The 21284-nt window shown below is 42.0% G+C and overlaps 1 protein-coding gene across 4 annotated transcripts in view; it reads left to right on the forward strand.

The window, feature by feature from the left end:
• The first annotated feature begins 5804 nt into the window (after positions 1 to 5804).
• Positions 5805 to 21284, forward strand: part of LOC124134910 (synapsin-like) — a 143035-nt gene continuing 127555 nt past the window's right edge. For all 4 annotated transcript variants that reach the window (XM_048396866.1, XM_048396865.1, XM_048396868.1 and 1 more), the window contains exon 1: positions 5805 to 5917. The gene's annotated coding sequence lies outside the window, so the exon portion shown is untranslated. The remainder of the gene's footprint in view (positions 5918 to 21284) is intronic.

The raw sequence follows: 21284 nt of genomic DNA on the forward strand, positions 1-21284 counted from the left end.
GTTGCTCATAATATCACTCACTGGATTGTGTGGTCCAGGCTCGATTATTTACAGGCTGGCGACACATGGTGAAATTTTACGTCTTTAACCAACACACAAATAAATCTGTTGGCTGTATAGCCACTGCTGGAATTCAAAGGAAACACTTCATTGCGTGGATCGATGCTCATGATTGTCTGGTCCAGAATCGATTATTTCCAGACCGCCGTCATATATCTTCAGGTGTATACGTTTTCTTGTTTGTTTCTTAACGCCGCATTCAGCAATATTACAGCTATATGACGACAGTTTGTAGATAATCGAGTCTGTACCAGACAATCCAGTGATTGACACCTTGCATCAACCAAGTCAGCGAGCCTGACCACCCGATCCCGTCAGATAAACTCCTTTGCCTCGGGAAGATGTCGACATTAACCACTCCAATCTCTAACTTTGCTCAACATGTCTGTGGATCGTGTTAGCAATTTGACTGGACGACTATTTCTAACATCATGCTATCCCTATCCTGTTCGCCATCGAATAGTTTCCGGGTATTTATCACGACCGTATGGATATAGTACCCTGGATAATCTGGAGAGGTTAGGGTTTAACGCCGCATCAAGATAAATGCACTTTTATAGCAACGTGCATGTACTTGTGTGTGTGGATGTTTGTACTAGTCCGGACTAATGCCGGTTTTATATAGTGCTAACCCACTGAGATGCCATATCGCATTTTAACATGGATACCCCACTCAGACAAAGTATACTGACTACGAACCGACAAGTCCTTGTTTGATCCGAAAAATGCTGAACACAAGGCAGGTTAACAACAAGTACCATTTCTAACGTCTATTGGTTTGACGGGGCAAGGGGATCGAGCCACCGACCTGTCGCTGTCTGGCAGACCCTCTAGCCACTAGGCCACGGAGGCGGTCCTGGATAACTGATGATCTGGAAGAGATAAAACATGTCGAAAGGGACACAACCAGCCAGATCACCGCATCATGATGTCCACTTCGGTGTGCAATCACTAACGGTCAATATGTATAAAGATAACCTGTCCTGGGATCCATAGAGGGTACAGTCGTTACCAGAACCTTCTATTTTTATTAGACAGCAACTCATCGGTGTCATTTTGAAGCAGAGAGCACAGGTGGCCTAATCGCCTATGGCTGTGCAGTGTTGGGTCCCTCGAGCTTGCCAGAAAACTATGATCATGGGTTCGAATCCCGGATCGTCCTGATAGTATTTCTAGATTTGTCAGCACCAACCTGTGCTCATGGATGTCACCAAAGCTGCAAACGTCTAAGACCTACATCACTTTGGACTTGCCTCCCACATCAAGCTGACACGCTGTTATTTAACCGAAATACTGTTCAAAGCGGCCCTAAACCCATCTCGTTCTCTTGTTAGGAAGGCCCATGAAGATATTCAGCAACAAATGCTTGTCACAAGAAGCGACTATCGGGATCGGTTGGTCAGACTCATTGATTTTCTTGGTGCTCGCTGACTTGGTTGATGCATGTCATCATATCCCAATTGTGTGGGTCGATGCTCATGATGGCAATCGCTGGATTGTCTGGTCGAGACTCGATTATTTACAGACCGCCGTCATATAGCTTGACTATTACTGAGAACGGCGTTAAACACCAACAGCAACAAAAAAATTTTTATATGGAAACGTCCTTTTAAAACACACTGAGAATGATTAGTTAACGATGCGTTCATAAAATCCTACGCATACGCGAAATGACTTGTGCTGATTCTTGTTCAGTCAACTTTAGACTGATTTCGATATCGATTGTCGGCGGTTTAAGAGAGCCTATCTCGTATTGATTGGCCACGTTCTTAGCAGGCAGTATTCCACCGACCCACGCGGAACAATAGTCGGAATTCGTTCTGGATGAAACTGGTATAACTCGTTTCAAAGTTTGCCGTTGACTTATCTGGAATTTTTGCTTAGTACTGAACAATGATCGATTACAGCACGAGAGAGAGAGAGAGAGAGAGAGAGAGAGAGAGAGAGAGAGAGAGAGAGAGAGAAGAGAGAGAGAGCGAGAGAGAGAGAGAGAGAGGGCTTTGGTCGTTCATAGCATAAGAGAGATTTTTCGCCTACCGAGCAGATGCGTACCGTATACCATATCTAACTGTACTTATACATCTGAACATATTATCTACAGTTTGTTTGTTTGTTGTTTAATGCTGCACCCATCAGTATCCCAGCTGTGGAAATAATCGAGTCTGGACAAGAAAATCCACTGATTGATATCATAAGCATCGATCCACGCTTTTAGGATACGATGACATGCAAAAAACCAAGTCAGCGAGCCTGACCACCCGATCCCGTTAGTCGCCTCTTACGACAAGCATAGTCGCCTTTTACGGCAAGCATGGGTTGCTGAAGACCTATTCTACCCCGGATCTTCACGGGTATATTATCTACAGTGAACGACGGCTGGGGGGTGGGGGTCTCGTGGGTATTCCGGGTTGGAATTGGTCCACAGAAGCCCTTATTGTAGGAAGAGGTGACATAACGGATCCAGGTGGTCAGACTCGGTTGATTGCGTGTCATCATTCCCCGTTGTGTGGATCGTTGCTCATGATATCAATCACTGGTTTGTTTTGTCCAAACATGCTTATATACAGCTTGAATATTGATGAGTGGTACTTTAAACAACAATCTATTTAGTTTTGGATATTTTGGCCGTAATATTTAGCCGTTAAATTTAATATAATCAAATATTCAGCATGTCAGTGTGAAGTCTATTTTATGGATACATGTATTACATCAGGCGAGTCTATTTCCTGAAGTCATTGAGTCATAGACAGTCTTGGGCACATAAACATATCTCGATATTCAGTGAGTGAATGTTATTTAACGCCGCAGTCAGCAGTATGACAACCGTTTTACGACTTTCTGTAAATAGTATATTATTGAACTGACTACACAGTGGTTGATAGAACGAACAACGGTCTAGCGTCGGTGTACGATAAAAACACCATCCCTTTGGACACCGTTGTGAACTGCCCCCGTGGTCAAGTGGATAGAGCGTCTTCCCTGAAATCAGAAGGTCTGTGGTTCGATTCCCTGCCTGGGTGGGGTGGGGATACCCATATTAGGATGTGTCATGGTATATCAGTGGGTTTGTTCAAACCTGCAGAAGTCTGGACTAGTACAACAAGTCACACACAAATGCATACACGTGGCTATACGAGTGAAATAATCTTCATAGCCACTTTAAACATAATTTCACCTTAGCTTATACCAACATATAGTCTCTGCAATGAAAATATTTTACAGAAACAACAGTTGTAAAATTATTTTCATAAAGTATAATAACAAGGGGCCCAGAGAATTTCTTCATTTTCATAAACTGCAGTAATCTAGACTTGACATATATACTGAACAACAAAAGTTCCTGTGACACTGAATAAGATTTAATGCAAAGTTATGTTTTTTACCAAATCTGAAACAATTTCGGTTCGCAACAGATAAAAGACTCCTGTAAGTTTTCAAATGGTTTAATTTGCCATACTGACTTCAGAAAATGCGTGATTAAATAAAAAACATGAACATGTCAAAATGTCAATTTACACATCCATAGCGTGTGTGTCCACCTCTGGACATGGAATGGACCAGGCGTCCTGTGGGATATCTGTCCATATCTGCTGGAGCATGTTTCGAAGTTCCTGGAGTGTCTGTGTAACACCTGGTTGACTTCGAAGGCGCCGATCCATCTCATCCCACGTGTGCTCGATTGGTGAGAGATCAGGGGAGCGAGCCGGCCAGGGGATGACATTGTTTTGTTGAAGAGAATCCTGAACAAGTCGAGCAATATGAGGCCGGGTGTTGTCATGTTGAAAGGTAATGTCTGGGCCATGACGACGCAAAAACGGTAGAACAACAGGGCCGATGATCTCGTCGCGGTAGCGCTGTCCATTGAGATTTCCCTCTACCACTATCAAAGGGGTCCTCTGTCTTGTTGTAATCCCACCCTATACCATAACGCTGCCGCCCCGAACCGATCTTCTTCCATGACACAATGATTGACGTAACGTTCACCTCGACGTCGGTACACTCGAATCCGTCCATCGCTGTGGCTGAGGTGAAAACGAGACTCGTCAGTGAATAGAACTTGTCCCCACTGCATGGCCGTCCAGCGTAGACGCCACTGTAAACGTGCTTGACGGTGGTTTCCTGTCAAAATGGGACGTCTGGCGGGTTTTCTGGCGGCAATCCCTGCACATCTAAGGCGACGACGTACGGTTTGTGAAGATATTCGTTGAAGGCCAGGGATGCTTCTTGCAGTCACTGTTGCTGGCTGGAATCGATTTCGTAGGTGTGGTGTTCGAATCCAGTTGTCTTGTCGAATATTGGTTACGCGTGGCCTGCCACTACGAGGATGGTCTCTGACTGCATTCGTCTGTTGCCAACGTTGTCATTAACAACAAATAGTGTTTCTGTGTACGTTAATTTGTCTTGCAACATCACGTTGACTCGATCCTGCTTCAAGCATACCAATGGCTCGCAGACGCTCATTTTTGGACAGGCGTGGCATTTCGTAATGTTGAATAATTGCGTAATTTTGTTGTTTTTCTCAGTGGTTGTTGTCAGCACGATGCTAAACAATGCATATGGAATCCCGTTAACGCACACGTTTTTATTCCCATTCATTGGTAGTGAAATGAATTGGGCTTGCTTAAAAGTCAACCTTTGCATGGAATGCATGCTTTTCTGTAGCAGTTGCGTTTTTGTGACTTTATTCCATACATGTACTACAATATTGAAAACCAAACTTTACTTGTTTGAAAAATACACTAAAATATTGGTGTCACAGGAACTTTTGTTGTTGAGTATATACTATCCTAAGATAGTGTGCACGCCATAAGAGTCCGTTTGTCATACGACAACATGTAAGTCGTAAGATGATGCGTGCGTTATAAGACGGTGCTTACATAATGCGGTAGTGCGTACGTCATACGATGGTGCGTATAATGATGTCATTTAATGACATCATTGTCATTTGAGAATAGAGATAACATGTGTACACCATAATTATACTGCCTCGAGGACAACTGGCGGTTGCATCCGACTTATGAACCTTCAGCAATCCATGCTTGCCCTAAAAGGCGATTATGCTTGTCCCAAGGGGCGACTAACGGGACTACGGAACAACTGTCCACATGAGATCGGCCTGCTCACATGAGATCTGTCACTGACATGACCTTCAACGGAAGCTAAATTTTTGTCCCAACAGATAATGTATATTATTTTGTAGAAACAAATATTTTAATTTGGATTTCTTTCAAGGTCATACTGGCGCGTATTCACACTAACATCCAATTTATTTTCTGAAGGCTTTGTGGGATAAAAAAACTATTTTTTACAAAGGTTACATAAAATACATGCTCAGGTATGCCGATTTCTAACACCTGATCTCGCGTCCATGTGTTCAGTCAAAAAGAACTCCGTCTTCTGGTCGTTTTAGGGATGTTTTCTTAAATGTAGGCATCCACGAACAGGAATCTGTAATCGTGATAACCATGGTCTTGGATCGTGGTGGATACTAATGGAATATCGAACTAGCCCGTAATGTTCAAACAGACACTTAACATTGCATATTCCCAAGTGACGGATCTTTCCAAAACACCGCTGACGGCAATTCTTCAGTCTACATCTCTAACGCAATTGCATGCAACAACGATCTTGAATTATGAAGGGCTTTGGTCTAATTGTTTCGGAATCGATCTGCCACCCCTCTGGCGACAATGGATCTGTCCATGGATGGCAACAGTTCTGCATGAGCAATGGGCAGGGAGAAGGCTCCAATCCAAGACAGGGCTGGATCGGAGAGGAGCTTGCGTCAGGAAAAATCAATCTCTATCGTTTGAGCTGTGCCAAGGCAGCTGACATCGGGGAAACGGACCGATTTGAGGTAAGCTCACATTTTCCTCACGTTCCACTCGTCAAACGTCGAGTTTTGTTTTAATTTACGCATTATCTTGGTTGTGTGACTATACAGGAAGATCCTTCCAACTGTTGTTCTTATGTTGAACTCGATTATTATGAAAATGACCCCAGAGCGGAGGGATATCCCGTATTGTCCGTTAGCATTCTACAGCGTTCTTCCATGCAATGCCCCTCGTGCAAACCACCCGACGGGAGTGTCATCAGCGCCGTGAAAGACCTCCATCGTCCACTGCGGCGCAATGTGTGGAAGGCTTTGCAGACCGTTTTCATCAATCGGCATGGGGTTGTATTGAATTTTAGGAGTACGAGTGGGGGGAACTGGTTACCATAGCAACAGATAAGTTATTGATTGGGGACTGCACTAGTGAATTCCTGCCATGGTCCGGTATCCTCCACCAACGACATTCGCTCAGTTTTGAACCATGCTGCTTACTCTCAGCTCCCCCAAGATCAATAACCTCGAGATTCCAGAGGATACCCTGTTAGGTCATTTGGATGCCTGTCAGTTATCAGATGTATGTGTTGTAGCCTATTCACGTCAACTCTAGACTGTCAGTACATGGGATGTGTCGTTACTCATCTCAGTACAGTGTATTCACTCTTGGTTACTCACCACTAAACCAGAGGGAATCAGCCAAAGTGCAGGATATGTGTCATCAGATCAGGACATAATACAATAATATATGCCATGAGAACAGAACCATTCTGAAATATTATGTACAATGAGATCAGAACATTATACAATATTATGTACCTTGAGACCAGAACCATTCTGTAATATTATATACAATAAGATCAGAACATTATACAATATTATGTACAATAAGATCAGAACATTATACAATATTATGTACAATGAGATCAGAACATTATACAATATTATGTACAATGAGATCAGAACATTATACAATATTATGTACCTTGAGACCAGAACCATTCTGTAATATTATATACAATAAGATCAGAACATTATACAATATTATGTAAAATGAGATCCGAACATTATACAATATTATGCACAGTGAGATCAGAACATTATACAATATTATCTACCTCGAGACAAGAACCATTCTGAAATATTATGTACAATGAGATCAGAACATTATACAATATTATGTACCTCGAGACAAGAACCATTCTGAAATATTATATACAATTAGATCAGAACATTATACAATATTATGTACCTCGAGACAAGAACCATTCTGAAATATTATGTACCATGAGACAACAACCATTCCATAATAATGTGTACCATAAGAAATCAGAACGATCCTACACTAGTATATGCCATGAGGTCAAAGATATCCTTCAGTGGTATTCGCTATGAGGTCAGAGATATCCTTCAATAGTATACGCCACGAGGTCAGAACTATCCTTCAATAGTATACACAATGAGGTCAGAACTATCCCTCAATAGTATACATAATGAGGTCAGAACTATCCTATATTGGTATACACCTTGACATCAGAACCATCCATCTTCCCAATTCAAGGGAGTTAACAGACTGTAAAAGTCCAGTTTTCACCCTTGACGAACTAGGCTGCAATTATGGAGTTACATTTTGGCTAGATTTCGCTTAATGAAATCAACACCCGGTTTCATAAAGTGCAGTGCGGATTTCAGTCGATTGCAGGATTTGGAAAGCATGTGTACCTCCAACGCGGCGTCAACAGATATTTTCCAAATCTTTTCATATTTTGAATCACTTGGATGCACTTCGTGAAATAAGACCCTTTATATTACAAAAACGATTGTTATTATCGATCAAATCGTCTTGACTGGGCGCCGGCCATTTTGTTTGAAACAAATGCAAGTGATATAAGAGGTGGAATCTGATTGGTCTATAGGTGGGATATCGAAGGGACATAACTCGTTATAGCCAATGGTGGCACTACAATCGAGCCCAGAAATTCCAGCCTAGTTCGGCAAGGGTGAAAACTGGACTTTTACAGTCAGTTAACTCCCTTGCCTCAAGGAGATGGAACCATCTTGCAATAATATACACCTTGAGATCAGAACTGTGACAAAATGCAACAGAACTGGGTCAATGACCCTTCAGATATTTTCTCCTTCAATTGTGGCCCCTGGGGCCCTTGCCCTGTTATGGATGCAGGCAATGCTTCACTTGACACATTGGTCCAATCAATTTGTAGCTCTCCCGTTCTCTAATCAGGGGTCACTAGGGTCAATGGGATTCAACTGTTCTTTAATTCAGTGAGAAGGTTTGATGGCCCATTCAAGAACAAATCTCATTAACATCAAACCATTTATTCAAATAGGATACCTTTCTGCAGGAAGATGTGACAACCCCTATTTTGGTAGTTGTGCCAGGTGATTGCTGAGTGAACTATTAACCCCTGATTTAGGCCTATTACCGTATTCGACATAATAAGCGCCCCGCTCTAATAAGCGCCCATGGCGATATTTGCTAATATATTGGCTAGTGAACAATCCCAATTAGCACCCCTTCCGATTGATCAATGTACACAAGACTTATTTATTCGTGTATGATACGCACTCGTGTGTTATATGCAATCTGAATTATGGGCAATTAAATTCTGAAAAATATATCTGTCGTACATGAATATTCAGGCTGTCAGCATAAACCATGAAATCTATCTTTAAACTCTGTTTTTTCACCAAAATAATATTCTAATAAGAGCCCCCTATTTCTAATTTTGAGAGCGCCCTGGGCGCTTATTACGTCGAATACGGTAACCATCTTGATTTGGAAATTAACAAAAGACAAAAGACACACAGAACACAATTTTTTTCAGGATTGTAAACCCATTTGGGTGCAGATGCCATGATGCTCTGAAACAGCAGGTGTATAAATATCCACAATTGTCACCTTTGGATTTCTCTAAATGTTTCTTGGGGTGATGGAGTAGCCTTTTGGTCAAGGTGTTCACTCTTCACGCTAAGGGTACGATTCCCAAAATGGGTACAATGTGTTAAGTCTATTTCTGGTGTCCCTTGCTGGAATATTGCTAAAAGCGACGCAAAACCCAACTCACTCACTTTGAATGTTTCTCTAATATGTGATATTGTTAGGTTGTTCTAATTAATAACTCCCTGTTATTAGCTTTTGTTGTGTCACACCATATACATTGTCACCATGGAATGGTCTGTGAAAATAAAAATGTACCATGGCAGCTATATCAAATATGTATCTGTTTGATTTTGACCCTGTTATAACCCTGCCGTCCTGTGTTTGATAGTCAGGCCATACTTTTTACATAAAATAAAACATGATAAGTACTTTTCTCTTTTTTCTGCCAACTGCAAACTTATATGCTATCCCGACAAGAAAAACATTGGCATACCATAAGTGAAAGTGTGGGACCGGAAGACCTGCTTCATAAGCACTGCATATGGCAAAACATTCCCAAAATTGGAAATGTCTTTCCAAATCTTTATCAAACAAGAAGAAAAGGTCAGTCCTACTTGAACCATTTTTATACACATGTGCTTATGGATGATAATCTCAACTTATCAGAAGTTACGTGTTGGATGTCATCCTTGCTCATCTTGGACTGGGGGCCACGGGTAGGCGTTTAAGGCGCAGTTTGTTGTGGGTTCAAATCCCGGTTCGCCCCGATTATGTTTCTAGGTTTGTCAGCACCCTACCCGTGCTTGTGGGTTTCACTGCAGTGGTAAACGTCTAAGACCTGCATCACTTCGGGCTGTCCTCCCACATTAAGCTGACACGCCGTAATATAACTGGAATACCGTTAAAAGCGGCGTTAAGTCCAACTCACTCACTCACTCACTCATTTTGGACCGCCTCCGTGGTCTAGTGTTAGAGCGTCTGCCCGGAGAACGTCCGTCAGCATCATACCAAAAGACGTTAAAAGATGGTACTTGTTGTTACCCTGTCTGGTACTCGGCATTAAGGGGCTAAAACAAGGACTGGTTGGCTAGGAGTCAGTATAGTGTGTCTGAGTGGGGTATTCATGTTAAACTGCGGTATCTCAGTGGGCTATAAATCGGCATTATTCCGGACTAGTTCAAGCAGCCACACACAGACAAGTGCATGCACGTTGCTAAATAAGTCAGTAATCTTGGACATGACATTAAACCCAATCACACCTCACCTCAACCTCGCTCATTTTGAACCTCATCAGAGGTACCAAATTGATCAAGCTGAAACTTTGTGATGGTGCAAAGGATCAAAGTGTGAAATTCCCTTTGATCATAAGAGTAAGATGTCTGCCATAGGTAGGCAGGATATGCTCCCCCCCCCGGTATCATCAGTATTTGATAGTGATTCATAAACACATGGTCATTATATTGTCGGAAAAGTACAATGGACTTTTAGTAGAGATTTCTTATGGGAATGCTGTCTGTCACTTTCATTTATATTTGTATTCCTGTGTTCTAGATTTCTTATGTAAAGATCACGATATGGCTGAAATATTGCCGATGTTACGTTAAACTTTAACTCACTCACTCACTCTTATGTAAAGAGTTATGTTGCTGTTATTTATTGAACATATGTATTTCCGTGTGGCCAAATATCTAGACAGTTGTAGACATTAATCAGCAGTAATCGGGAATGAGATTTTCAACCCCATTTAACCTCACCTCAACATATTTTGTAAATCAATAGCAAGTCTAAGATTCAATAATGTCCCAAAGCATATTATTCACAATGGGATTCATTTCTCTGTTTTGAAAGTCTACACAAATAAAAAAGAATGTATGTGATCTCTGTTTCCAAGTTTCATGACATTTGTTAATGTATTTTGCTTTTTAAGCTTTTTATATGCCAGACAGATATCACTTTGCAGAAATTACCAGATGAAACAATTTTAAGATTGCAGCCTCTTATTTCTTTGCTTTTCTGGCCCCTGGGAAGCTATTAACATTTAAGATCTGTAGGAATACATTCTCTTATCAAATAATAAAGTTCAAAGAAGAGGATGAATGTTTTCTGTGGGATTTGCTTTCCCATTTATTTTTGGTTAAATCTCTAGTGTGTTTAATCTTTGACCTACTGTGTTCATTCTGGGTATGGTTAAGGAGATGGTAGGGATATGAACCAACAAACAAACAAATAAACATGTGTGGGTTGGGTCTATACCCATCCATCCATCCATCCATCCATCCATCCACCCATCCATTGCCACCCATCCATCCATTGCCACCCATCCATCCATCCATCCATCCATCATGCCACCCATCCATCATGCCACCCATCCATCCATCCATCCATCCATCATGCCACCCATCCATCCACCCATCCATTGCCACCCATCCATCCATCCATCCATCCATCATGCCACCCATCCATCATGCCACCCATCCATCCATCCATCCATCCATCCATCATGCCACCCATCCATCCATCCATCCATCCATCCATCCACCCATCCATCCATCCATCCAACACTGAACTTTGAAACTCTTCTTTCAGACCACTGAACAATTCCATATTTGTATAACATGTGAGAACTGGTATCATCACTATTTGAAAGCGATTTATAAGAACATGCTCGTAAGATTTTTTATGAATATGAAGTTGTGTCGCTTATATTCGCCTGTCCCTGGCTGATAAAAGAACACTTGTCTTATTATTTGCAACAAAAATTGATATATTTATGTCAAATGGTTGGAGGATGTTCATAACAAAGAATTTTATTTTGAAACAATCAAACTGGCCACTGGGGCTGTGTGAAATAGGGTTTGTGTAACTAATTGATTATCTGGATTTGTGTACCACTGCAGTTTTCATTCTTGATATATGCCCTATACTACTCAACACATGTTAAAGAATGTAACAAATGTTATATTTGGGATAACACTTTCTTAGTAAAGTACAGATTCTAGTACGTTTTGGGGTTGATTTCCATCCAGGATTCGAAACCACACTGCCAGAGTGAGGTACCTAATCGCGATCACACAAAGTCCCACTTTCTAAATGGCATTGTGTATTTATGTTAAACAACACCCACAGTTGGACATCTTCCCGAGGCAAGAGAGTTAACTGACTTTAAAAGTCCAGCTTCCATCCTTGCCGAAATAGGCTGGAATTCCTGGGCTCGATCGTAGTGCCATCAGTGGCTATTACGAGTTCTATGCCTCTCCTATGGGCCAATCAGATTCCACCTCTCGTATCACTTGCATTTTCTTCAAACAAAACGGTGGCGCCCCGTCAAGACGATCTGATCAATAATCAAGATCTATATTGTGACAAAACGAGTCTTACATCACGGAGTGCATCAAATCACGTGAGCACCTTGATTAAAAACATGAAAAGATTTAGAAAATATCTGATGACAACGAGTTAGCGGTGCACATGCTTTGCAAATCCTCCAATCGACCGAAATCTGCATGACAGTTTACGAACCGGATTTCGATTTCGGAGCGCAATTTTGATTGGACTATGCATAGACTCGTTAGTCCAGCCAAAATTTAACTCCATAATACCAGCCTAGTTCGGCAAGGTTGGAAACTGGACTTTTAAAGTCAGTTAACTCTCTTGCCTCGGGAAGATGACAGTTGGAAGGCTGTGCGTGGCAACGCCCAACAGCCATGACAGTTTAACTATAGTCACATGAAAAAGTTGGGTGTTCTTTAATTTCTTGTGAGTAGTTTATGTTGGTTATCCTCCTGGCTTATGAACAGCTAACTTTAAAGTTCTGTCCACAGCTACTTATGAAAAATGCCTACAAATAACTTCTGACCTAAATATTTTGAGATTATATTATTTGAATGTCAGCAAAATAGATATACATGTCATGATGATTCATTAGACAAGGTCCCTGGTTGGTCGGACTGTAGTTGTATTTTGCTAAAACATTGAAAATGAGCAAAGTTTGAAATGCTTTTATAGTTAAATATAAATTCATATGTGTGTATTAAATTTCATTCACAGAATTCAAATTACAATAATTAAATTTTCGTTGTGTTCATTGAAATTCCTGCATTCTGGGTTAAACTAATGTAGATAAAACATATTTTCGTTGTCAAATTTAATTATAAGCACTTACTGCGCATTTTTTTCGGTTCATTGAGGTATGAATCGAAAAACAGATGTGCAAACTTTTGTAAGAATCCGCTTTGCGGATTCATACAGTTTGCACATCAGTTTTTCGATTCATACCTCAATGAACCCCCCCAAAAACAGTCAATCCTTAAATAATTCATAAAAATGCTGGAATAACTGGTGTTTTGTGTTTCTTGAATCGCTTATTTTAATGCTTTTATTTTGATCTTTTCAGAATATTTTTGAATTATTTTAGTTAAGTATCATGGATGCCAAAGAAAACAGTAAGTTATTCTGCTGCCTTTGACCGAATTTCTCATAGCGGCTGTGCACGTATTCCGCCACTGACCGCTGTCAGATCCGATGGTATGTCTCTTCGTTCACATAGTAAATCCATTCAGTTCCAGTACGGAAGCTATGCTATTAATACGCCTTCATTGTAATCTCATTCAACGCTTTTTAGTCAAATAGATAGGAGGGCCTTGTGGTTCAATTCTTCACTCGGGTACAATGGTGCCCCCTGCCATGATATGCGTGGAATATTTTTAAAAGATGCGTAGAACTCAAATCACTCCCCTATACCACTATGTATAATGTATAACTTCCGTACCTCTCGTACATTCACCAGATCCAACAGCAACTGGTTTGTTAACATATAATCAATTTCTCATCCCAAATCATTCTTCCAACATTTTCGGTTTGTAAACAGTACCTAATACCACAACCCATGCTCGCCGTAAAAGGCGATTAACGGGATCGGATGGTCAGGCTCACTGATGAATGTCATCGTATCCTAATTGTGTGGATTGATGCTTGTGAAGTCAATCACTGGATTGTCTGGTCCAGACTCAATTGTTTACTGACTGCCATCATGTAGCTGGTATATTGCTGATTGCGGCGTTTAACAACAAACAAACAAACTTAATAACCAGTGTCTTGAGTGTCAAAAGTACAGCTCATCAGCATCATTAGCATAGAGGTTAGTGATGTCATTTGAGTGTGTAATGGTAACCGATGACGACGTCACAACGGTTTCTAAAGAAAAGTGATGCAATTTCATTGTAGAGACATTGCCTAGGATGATAAATACAGTATATAGAATACTAAACAAGCGCCTGTGTAATACAAATTTTACAAAACAAGTAGATAGTTCTGGTATCTGATGAGTGAAAACGATTCAGATACCAGAACTGTTCATGAATTTTATAAAATTGGTATTGTACGGTAGCGAGTTTAGTATTTTATTTATTACTTACTGTTTATAACATTTTTAGAAATTTCACTGTCATGTGTGAATAGGCAGACAGATCTATGCAATCCACAGCATAACCCAATTAAATTTTAACATAATAATACTTCAAATATGTCAAAAGTTGAGACACATTATATTACAATACCTTACTTTTAGAATTTTGGGATAGTTCCACAAATCTATCATAACCCTTATTCCATACTATAACATAGACTTATCGCCATGTGCACCACAAAGTCACAATACCCTATGACGTGATTTGTGGAATATTTTGCAAGATCCACCAGCTAAAAAAAGCCATCTGACGTCTTCCTAGCCGCAGGGTTACTGGGGTCATCGAGTGTGCATAAGCTCCTCTCAGTGATCTATCATCTCTACACGCAATGTCGATGAATAAGCCAAGGATGTTGGGAGTTTTCAATATTAGTTAGAAAAACTTGTTCCATAGTATATAAGCATGCACTTTGGTATGACATAATGTGTAATACAGCTGTATGTTTTTTAAACAGGTGATCTCTTCAAGGTCGAGTAATGAATATACTTTTCTCCATCAGCCTCAGAGTTGATGCAAGTTCCTGTCAATGATTAATGCAATGCCTTCCAGTGAATGCACAGGGAGACTCCGTATATACCGGTACTTCCAGGTGCTGAAAAGTCCCACGGGCTTATCTCACAACAATCAAGCATCTGATAGCTGCCTGGCAGGCCCAATAGTCCACATCTCCATATCTGATAGCTGCCTGGCAGGCCCAATAGTCCACATCTCCATATCTGATAGCTGCCTGGCAGGCCCAATAGTCCACATCTCCATATCTGATAGCTGCCTGGCAGGCCCAATAGTCCATATCTGATAGCTGCCTGGCGGGCCCAATAGTCCACATCTCCATATCTGATAGCTGCCTGGCAGGCCCAATAGTCCACATCTCCATATCTGATAGCTGCCTGGCAGGCCCAATAGTCCACATCTCCATATCTGATAGCTGCCTGGCGGGCCCAATAGTCCACATCTCCATATCTGATAGCTGCCTGGCAGGCCCAATAGTCCACATCTCCATATCTGATAGCTGCCTGGCAGGCCCAATAGTCCACATCTCCATATCTGATAGCTGCCTGGCAGGCCCAATAGTCCACATCTCCATATCTGATAGCTGCCTGGCAGGCCCAATAGTCCACATCTCCATATCTGATAGCTGCCTGGCAGGCCCAATAGTCCATATCTGATAGCTGCCTGGCGGGCCCAATAGTCCACATCTCCATATCTGATAGCTGCCTGGCAGGCCCAATAGTCCACATCTCCATATCTGATAGCTGCCTGGCGGGCCCAATAGTCCACATCTCCATATCTGATAGCTGCCTGGCAGGCCAAATAGTCCACATCTCTATATCTGATAGCTGCCTGGCAGGCCCAATAGTCCACATCTCCATATCTGATAGCTGCCTGGCGGGCCCAATAGTCCACATCTCTATATCTGATAGCTGCCTGGCAGGCCAAATAGTCCACATCTCCATATCTGATAGCTGCCTGGCGGGCCCAATAGTCCACATCTCCATATCTGATAGCTGCCTGGCAGGCCCAATAGTCCACATCTCCATATCTGATAGCTGCCTGGCAGGCCCAATAGTCCACATCTCCATATCTGATAGCTGCCTGGCAGGCCCAATAGTCCACATCTCCATATCTGATAGCTGCCTGGCAGGCCCAATAGTCCACATCTCCATATCTGATAGCTGCCTGGCAGGCCCAATAGTCCACATCTCCATATCTGATAGCTGCCTGGCAGGCCCAATAGTCCACATCTCCATATCTGATAGCTGCCTGGCAGGCCCAATAGTCCACATCTCCATATTAGATAGCTGCCAGGCAGGCCCAATAGTCCACATCTCCATATCTGATAGCTGCCTGGCAGGCCAAATAGTCCACATCTCCATATCTGATAGCTGCCTGGCAGGCCCAATAGTCCATATCTGATAGCTGCCTGGCGGGCCAAATAGTCCACATCTCAATATCTGATAGCTGCCTGGCAGGCCCAATAGTCCACATCTCCATATCTGATAGCTGCCTGGCGGGCCCAATAGTCCACATCTCCATATCTGATAGCTGCCTGGCAGGCCCAATAGTCCACATCTCAATATCTGATAGCTGCCTGGCAGGCCCAATAGTCCACATCTCCATATCTGATAGCTGCCTGGCGGGCCCAATAGTCCACATCTCAATATCTGATAGCTGCCTGGCAGGCCCAATAGTCCACATCTCTATATCTGATAGCTGCCTGGCAGGCCCAATAGTCCACATCTCAATATCTGATAGCTGCCTGGCAGGCCCAATAGTCCACATCTCCATATCTGATAGCTGCCTGGCGGGCCCAATAGTCCACATCTCAATATCTGATAGCTGCCTGGCAGGCCCAATAGTCCACATCTCCATATCTGATAGCTGCCTGGCAGGCCCAATAGTCCACATCTCTATATCTGATAGCTGCCTGGCAGGCCCAATAGTCCACATCTCCATATCTGATAGCTGCCTGGCAGGCCCAATAGTCCATATCTGATAGCTGCCTGGCGGGCCAAATAGTCCACATCTCAATATCTGATAGCTGCCTGGCAGGCCCAATAGTCCATATCTGATAGCTGCCTGGCGGGCCAAATAGTCCACATCTCAATATCTGATAGCTGCCTGGCAGGCCCAATAGTCCACATCTCCATATCTGATAGCTGCCTGGCAGGCCCAATAGTCCATATCTGATAGCTGCCTGGCAGGCCCAATAGTCCACATCTCCATATCTGATAGCTGCCTGGCAGGCCCAATAGTCCACATCTCCATATCTGATAGCTGCCTGGCAGGCCCAATAGTCCATATCTGATAGCTGCCTGGCGGGCCCAACTGTCCACATCTCCATATCTGATAGCTGCCTGGCGGGCCCAACTGTCCACATCTCCATATCTGATAGCTGCCTGGCAGGCCCAACTGTCCACATCTCCATATCTGATAGCTGCCTGGCGGGCCCAATAGTCCACATCTCCATATGCATATGCTTTCCTCATCTGGACTTTCTACAAATACATATCCCCACTGAGCATAAAATATGGTTATTCAGCCATGGAGAAATGTCCTGTATTTGAAATAGTGGTATTCAATTTACAAATGAAATGAATAGACAAGTACCAAATGTAGTCCATTTTATTGGAAAGTAATGAAAAGCATTGCCATTGAAAAACTGAAAAATCGTAGTTCTTGCTTTAGGAGAGTAGTTCGGTTTATGGAAAAAGAGTTCATTTTAAGTGAAAGTAATAAAACAACAACCATGCCTTTGAAATTGAAATAAAAGTGACAAAAATATTTCCATAATCAAGAAATCATGAGTCCAATGTACGATTCTGACTGTCATGAGCATTCTTTTATGAATAACTATAAAATAGTGATGGCATAAGGTCTTTGCAAAAAAGTAAGCATATCCTGTTGTACAGTGGCACCCATCACAAACACATGCAAAGGCAACTCAATTGTTCACCTGAAGAAACATGGGAACATCAGACATAATTTTGGTCACTGGTCCAACAAATCTGGAAATGTCATCCAACAGTGGAACGTGTGCTGACTTGCCATGCAGCTATTCTAGATGCTCATTACTTCAGCATATCCACAGACCGTGCCTCTATTAACAGTTTGTAGTAGACAATATCACTGCCAAGTGGGAGATATTTCACTGCATCAATGCTCCCAGGTTCAATCAATAACAAGGAGCTAATCTATTTCGGATAATGCAATGCTTAATCCACTTGTGTTGAAAGGGCCAGTCAATAGCGTCATTATGGCAGTGTCGTTATATTTAGAACTATACCAGCTGATCATTAATTGCATGCTGAAACAGATATGGTGTCCACTGCTTCACCATCACAACTGATCAGTTTCATCAAAATGGTTTTCAATGTGACAAAAGGCAGAAGAAATTCTACAAGGTTAATGTCCTTGAAAAAGGTTAAAACATTAATTCCATGAATATATGGATGCTAAGATAATTCTTTTTTCACTAGGCATTTGTCTTTTTCTTTACTTTGCAAAAGTTTGAGTATCGGTAGCCTCATATCTAGGCCAAAAGAAATTGACATGGTTCTGATTATGAGGGGGCACAGGTGGCCCAGTCGTCTGAGGCGCCATAATTCGCTTTGCAGAGTTGCCTCCCTTGGGCATGCCAGTAACCTATGATTGTGGGTTCGAATCCCGGTTTGCCCCAATTATGTTTCTAGGTTTGTCATCACCATACCTGTGCTCGTGGGTTTCACCGAAGTGGTAAACGTCTGAGACCTGCATCACTCCGGGCTTTCCTCCCACATTAAACTGACATGCCGTGATATAACTGTAATACTGTTAAAAGCAGCGTTAAACCCAACTTACTCACTCTGATTATAACTGACTGACCAGAATTTATGGTGATAACCCTCGCCCTTTCTCAATGCCACATTCACTGTTCCTGACAAAACACTGAGCACACAGGAATACATACCGGTATATAAATGAAAGCACAAAAAACATTCCAAAAAGAAATCTTTACTAAAAGCAGAGTCCAATGTGCGATTCCGACTATATTATATTATGAGCATGTGTTCATGAATCACTATATAATAGTGATGATACCAGGTGTTCATGAAAAAGTGAGCGTATCCTGCCCCACCTGTGGCTCCGAAGACCCGGGTTCGATTCCCGACTTGGGTACAATGTGTGAAGCCCATTTCTGGTGTCCCCCGCCGTGATATTGCTGAAATATTGCTAAAAGCGGCGTAAAACCATACTCACTCACTCACCCGTGGCTCCCATAGAGATGTTAAATATAGATATATGTTTCAATGCAAGCTTTGTTGATTCAGTTGTTAAAGGCACTGCAACTAGCTCATCAGAGTTGTGTCCACAGTTCCACAAAGAGATATTAGCGCTATGACTGTGTTAAAGTGTGGGAGTTACGATCACCTTAGCGCTAAGATGGCTTTGTGGAATGGGGCCCAGGTCCTGCTGTTCATGGGTTCAAATCCAAATTCTGATCCTTGGGGGCTCCATAACTATTGTGCCTTTAGGGACATTAAGGTAACAGTGCACACCAATCTCATTTAAGTGCAGCTTTCATTCAAAACATTGCTAGGCCCTTTTTTTAGTTTACAGATTTTTTCAAAACTTTGGGTAATAAATAAAACCTGAATTGTTTTTGGCTGTGAGATGAATTTTTTTTATCAAAATCATCGGGAATGTTTTGAGAAAAAACACAGGTCCAAAAAACTTCCATAATCCACAATTGCATGCTTTAGTCTGCACAGCTTCTGGCGGTACCGTAGTCTACATAGTCACTACAGCAGCGCCTTAGTCTACTACTAAACACAATTTAATACAATGATTGGTTGGAGCTTGTGGTAAGATATTCCTGAGGATTTTCCCTTTGATTGCAATGTGCTGGAGACTGTGATGTAGAAGGTGCGTGCCAAACAGTCTCCCTGTTCACTTGATCAAAGACAGGATACAAATCTACAGGGAACACATTTGTGTTGTGTTACAGCATCAAATGCATAAACAATGCACATTACACATGATGACCTGCGAATGCACATCATTATTAGCAATGCACAGCCATCAGACTACTACCAATAATATTTGGTATGCAATAATGGTCTGGAGACATTTCTATAGAGCTTCATGTGAATGGCGCTGTAATTGTGTTTATCAATATTTCAGTTGTATTTTGATGTCACACTGTAATATGTCGGCATCGCAGGCAGCTCAGCTGTGTGGCCAGAAGATAATGGAGAATTCCATCACGGATAAGGATTTGTCTATGTGAAATGAAAAATTGATCAGATTGTAATCATTGTTGGTGATATTGAAACCAGATTATTGATTTGCACAAAGAGGGACACTTGATGTAATCTGTTGGGTGAGGATGAACTCTACATCGTGGATCGGCAGATGGCCATCTTCTAGCCTTGTTCCCGTCTTCTGTGGTGTGGCTAAGTGCCTAGTCTGTGTTTGTACAGCACGAGGAGCCAGAATACCTGTCTCGATTTGAAGGAAAATCCTTCAAACACCTTCTTGGAGTACAGACTGCCTCTTTAGTCTAGTGCATAGAGAGTCCACCTAGAGAACAGAAGGTTGGTGGTTCAATTCCCAGCCAAGCCATAAAGGATGGTACTTGTTTCCCTGCCTGGCACTCTTCGTTATGGGGATAAAACAAGGACTGGTCAGCTTGGAGTCAGTATACTGTGTCTAAGTGGAATATCCATGTTAAACTGGGGTATGGTATATCAGTGGGTTAACACGATAAAACCAGCCACACATACACCTGTGCATGTGGCTATCGCTATATAAGTGCAGTAATCTTAATTTGCATACTAATGTCTCAGTAATATGTGATCCTTCACATACCAATCCGACACTGAACAAGCGAATTAGTTCAGAAATTAGAACTTATGGTAGAACATCTCAGTTTTCATGCAATGCCTACATTAGCAAGAACACTTCTTCCCGAGGCAAGGTATTACCTCACAACAAAAGTCCAGCTTTCACCCTTCTCGTTCTACGCTGGAATTTAGAGGCTTGATCGTAGTGCCACCAGTGACCATTACAAGTTATATCCTTTCTATATCCCTTCTATGTCCCTTCTATTGACCAATCAGATTCCATCTCTATCATCACTTGCATTTGCTTCAAACAAAATGGCGGCATCTAGACAAGACGATCTGAGCGATAATCAAGATCTATATTGTAAAAAAACAGGCCATAGATTTGGAAAATATCTGTTGATGCCCAGTTGATGGTACACATGCTTTGCAAATCCTGCAGTCGACTGAAATCTGCATGTTGAATTCCATGTTACCGAACCGGATGTCTAGTTCATTTCACGATTTTGATTGGACTATGCATAGACTCGTTAGTCTAGACAAAATGTAACTCCAGAAACCAGTCTAGTTCAGCAAGGTAGGAAACTGGACTTTTTCAGTCAGTTAACTCTCTTGCCTTAAGAAGATGGCAAGAACACCACTAGGCTACCCGACCGCCCCGATTCACTTAAAGAGTCCATGACAAGACAAGAAGACGAGAAAGGTAT

The sequence above is a fragment of the Haliotis rufescens genome, unplaced genomic scaffold (assembly GCF_023055435.1).
Source record: "Haliotis rufescens isolate VD_foot unplaced genomic scaffold, xgHalRufe1.0.p SCAF_16, whole genome shotgun sequence".
In the NCBI taxonomy this organism is placed as follows: domain Eukaryota; kingdom Metazoa; phylum Mollusca; class Gastropoda; order Lepetellida; family Haliotidae; genus Haliotis; species Haliotis rufescens.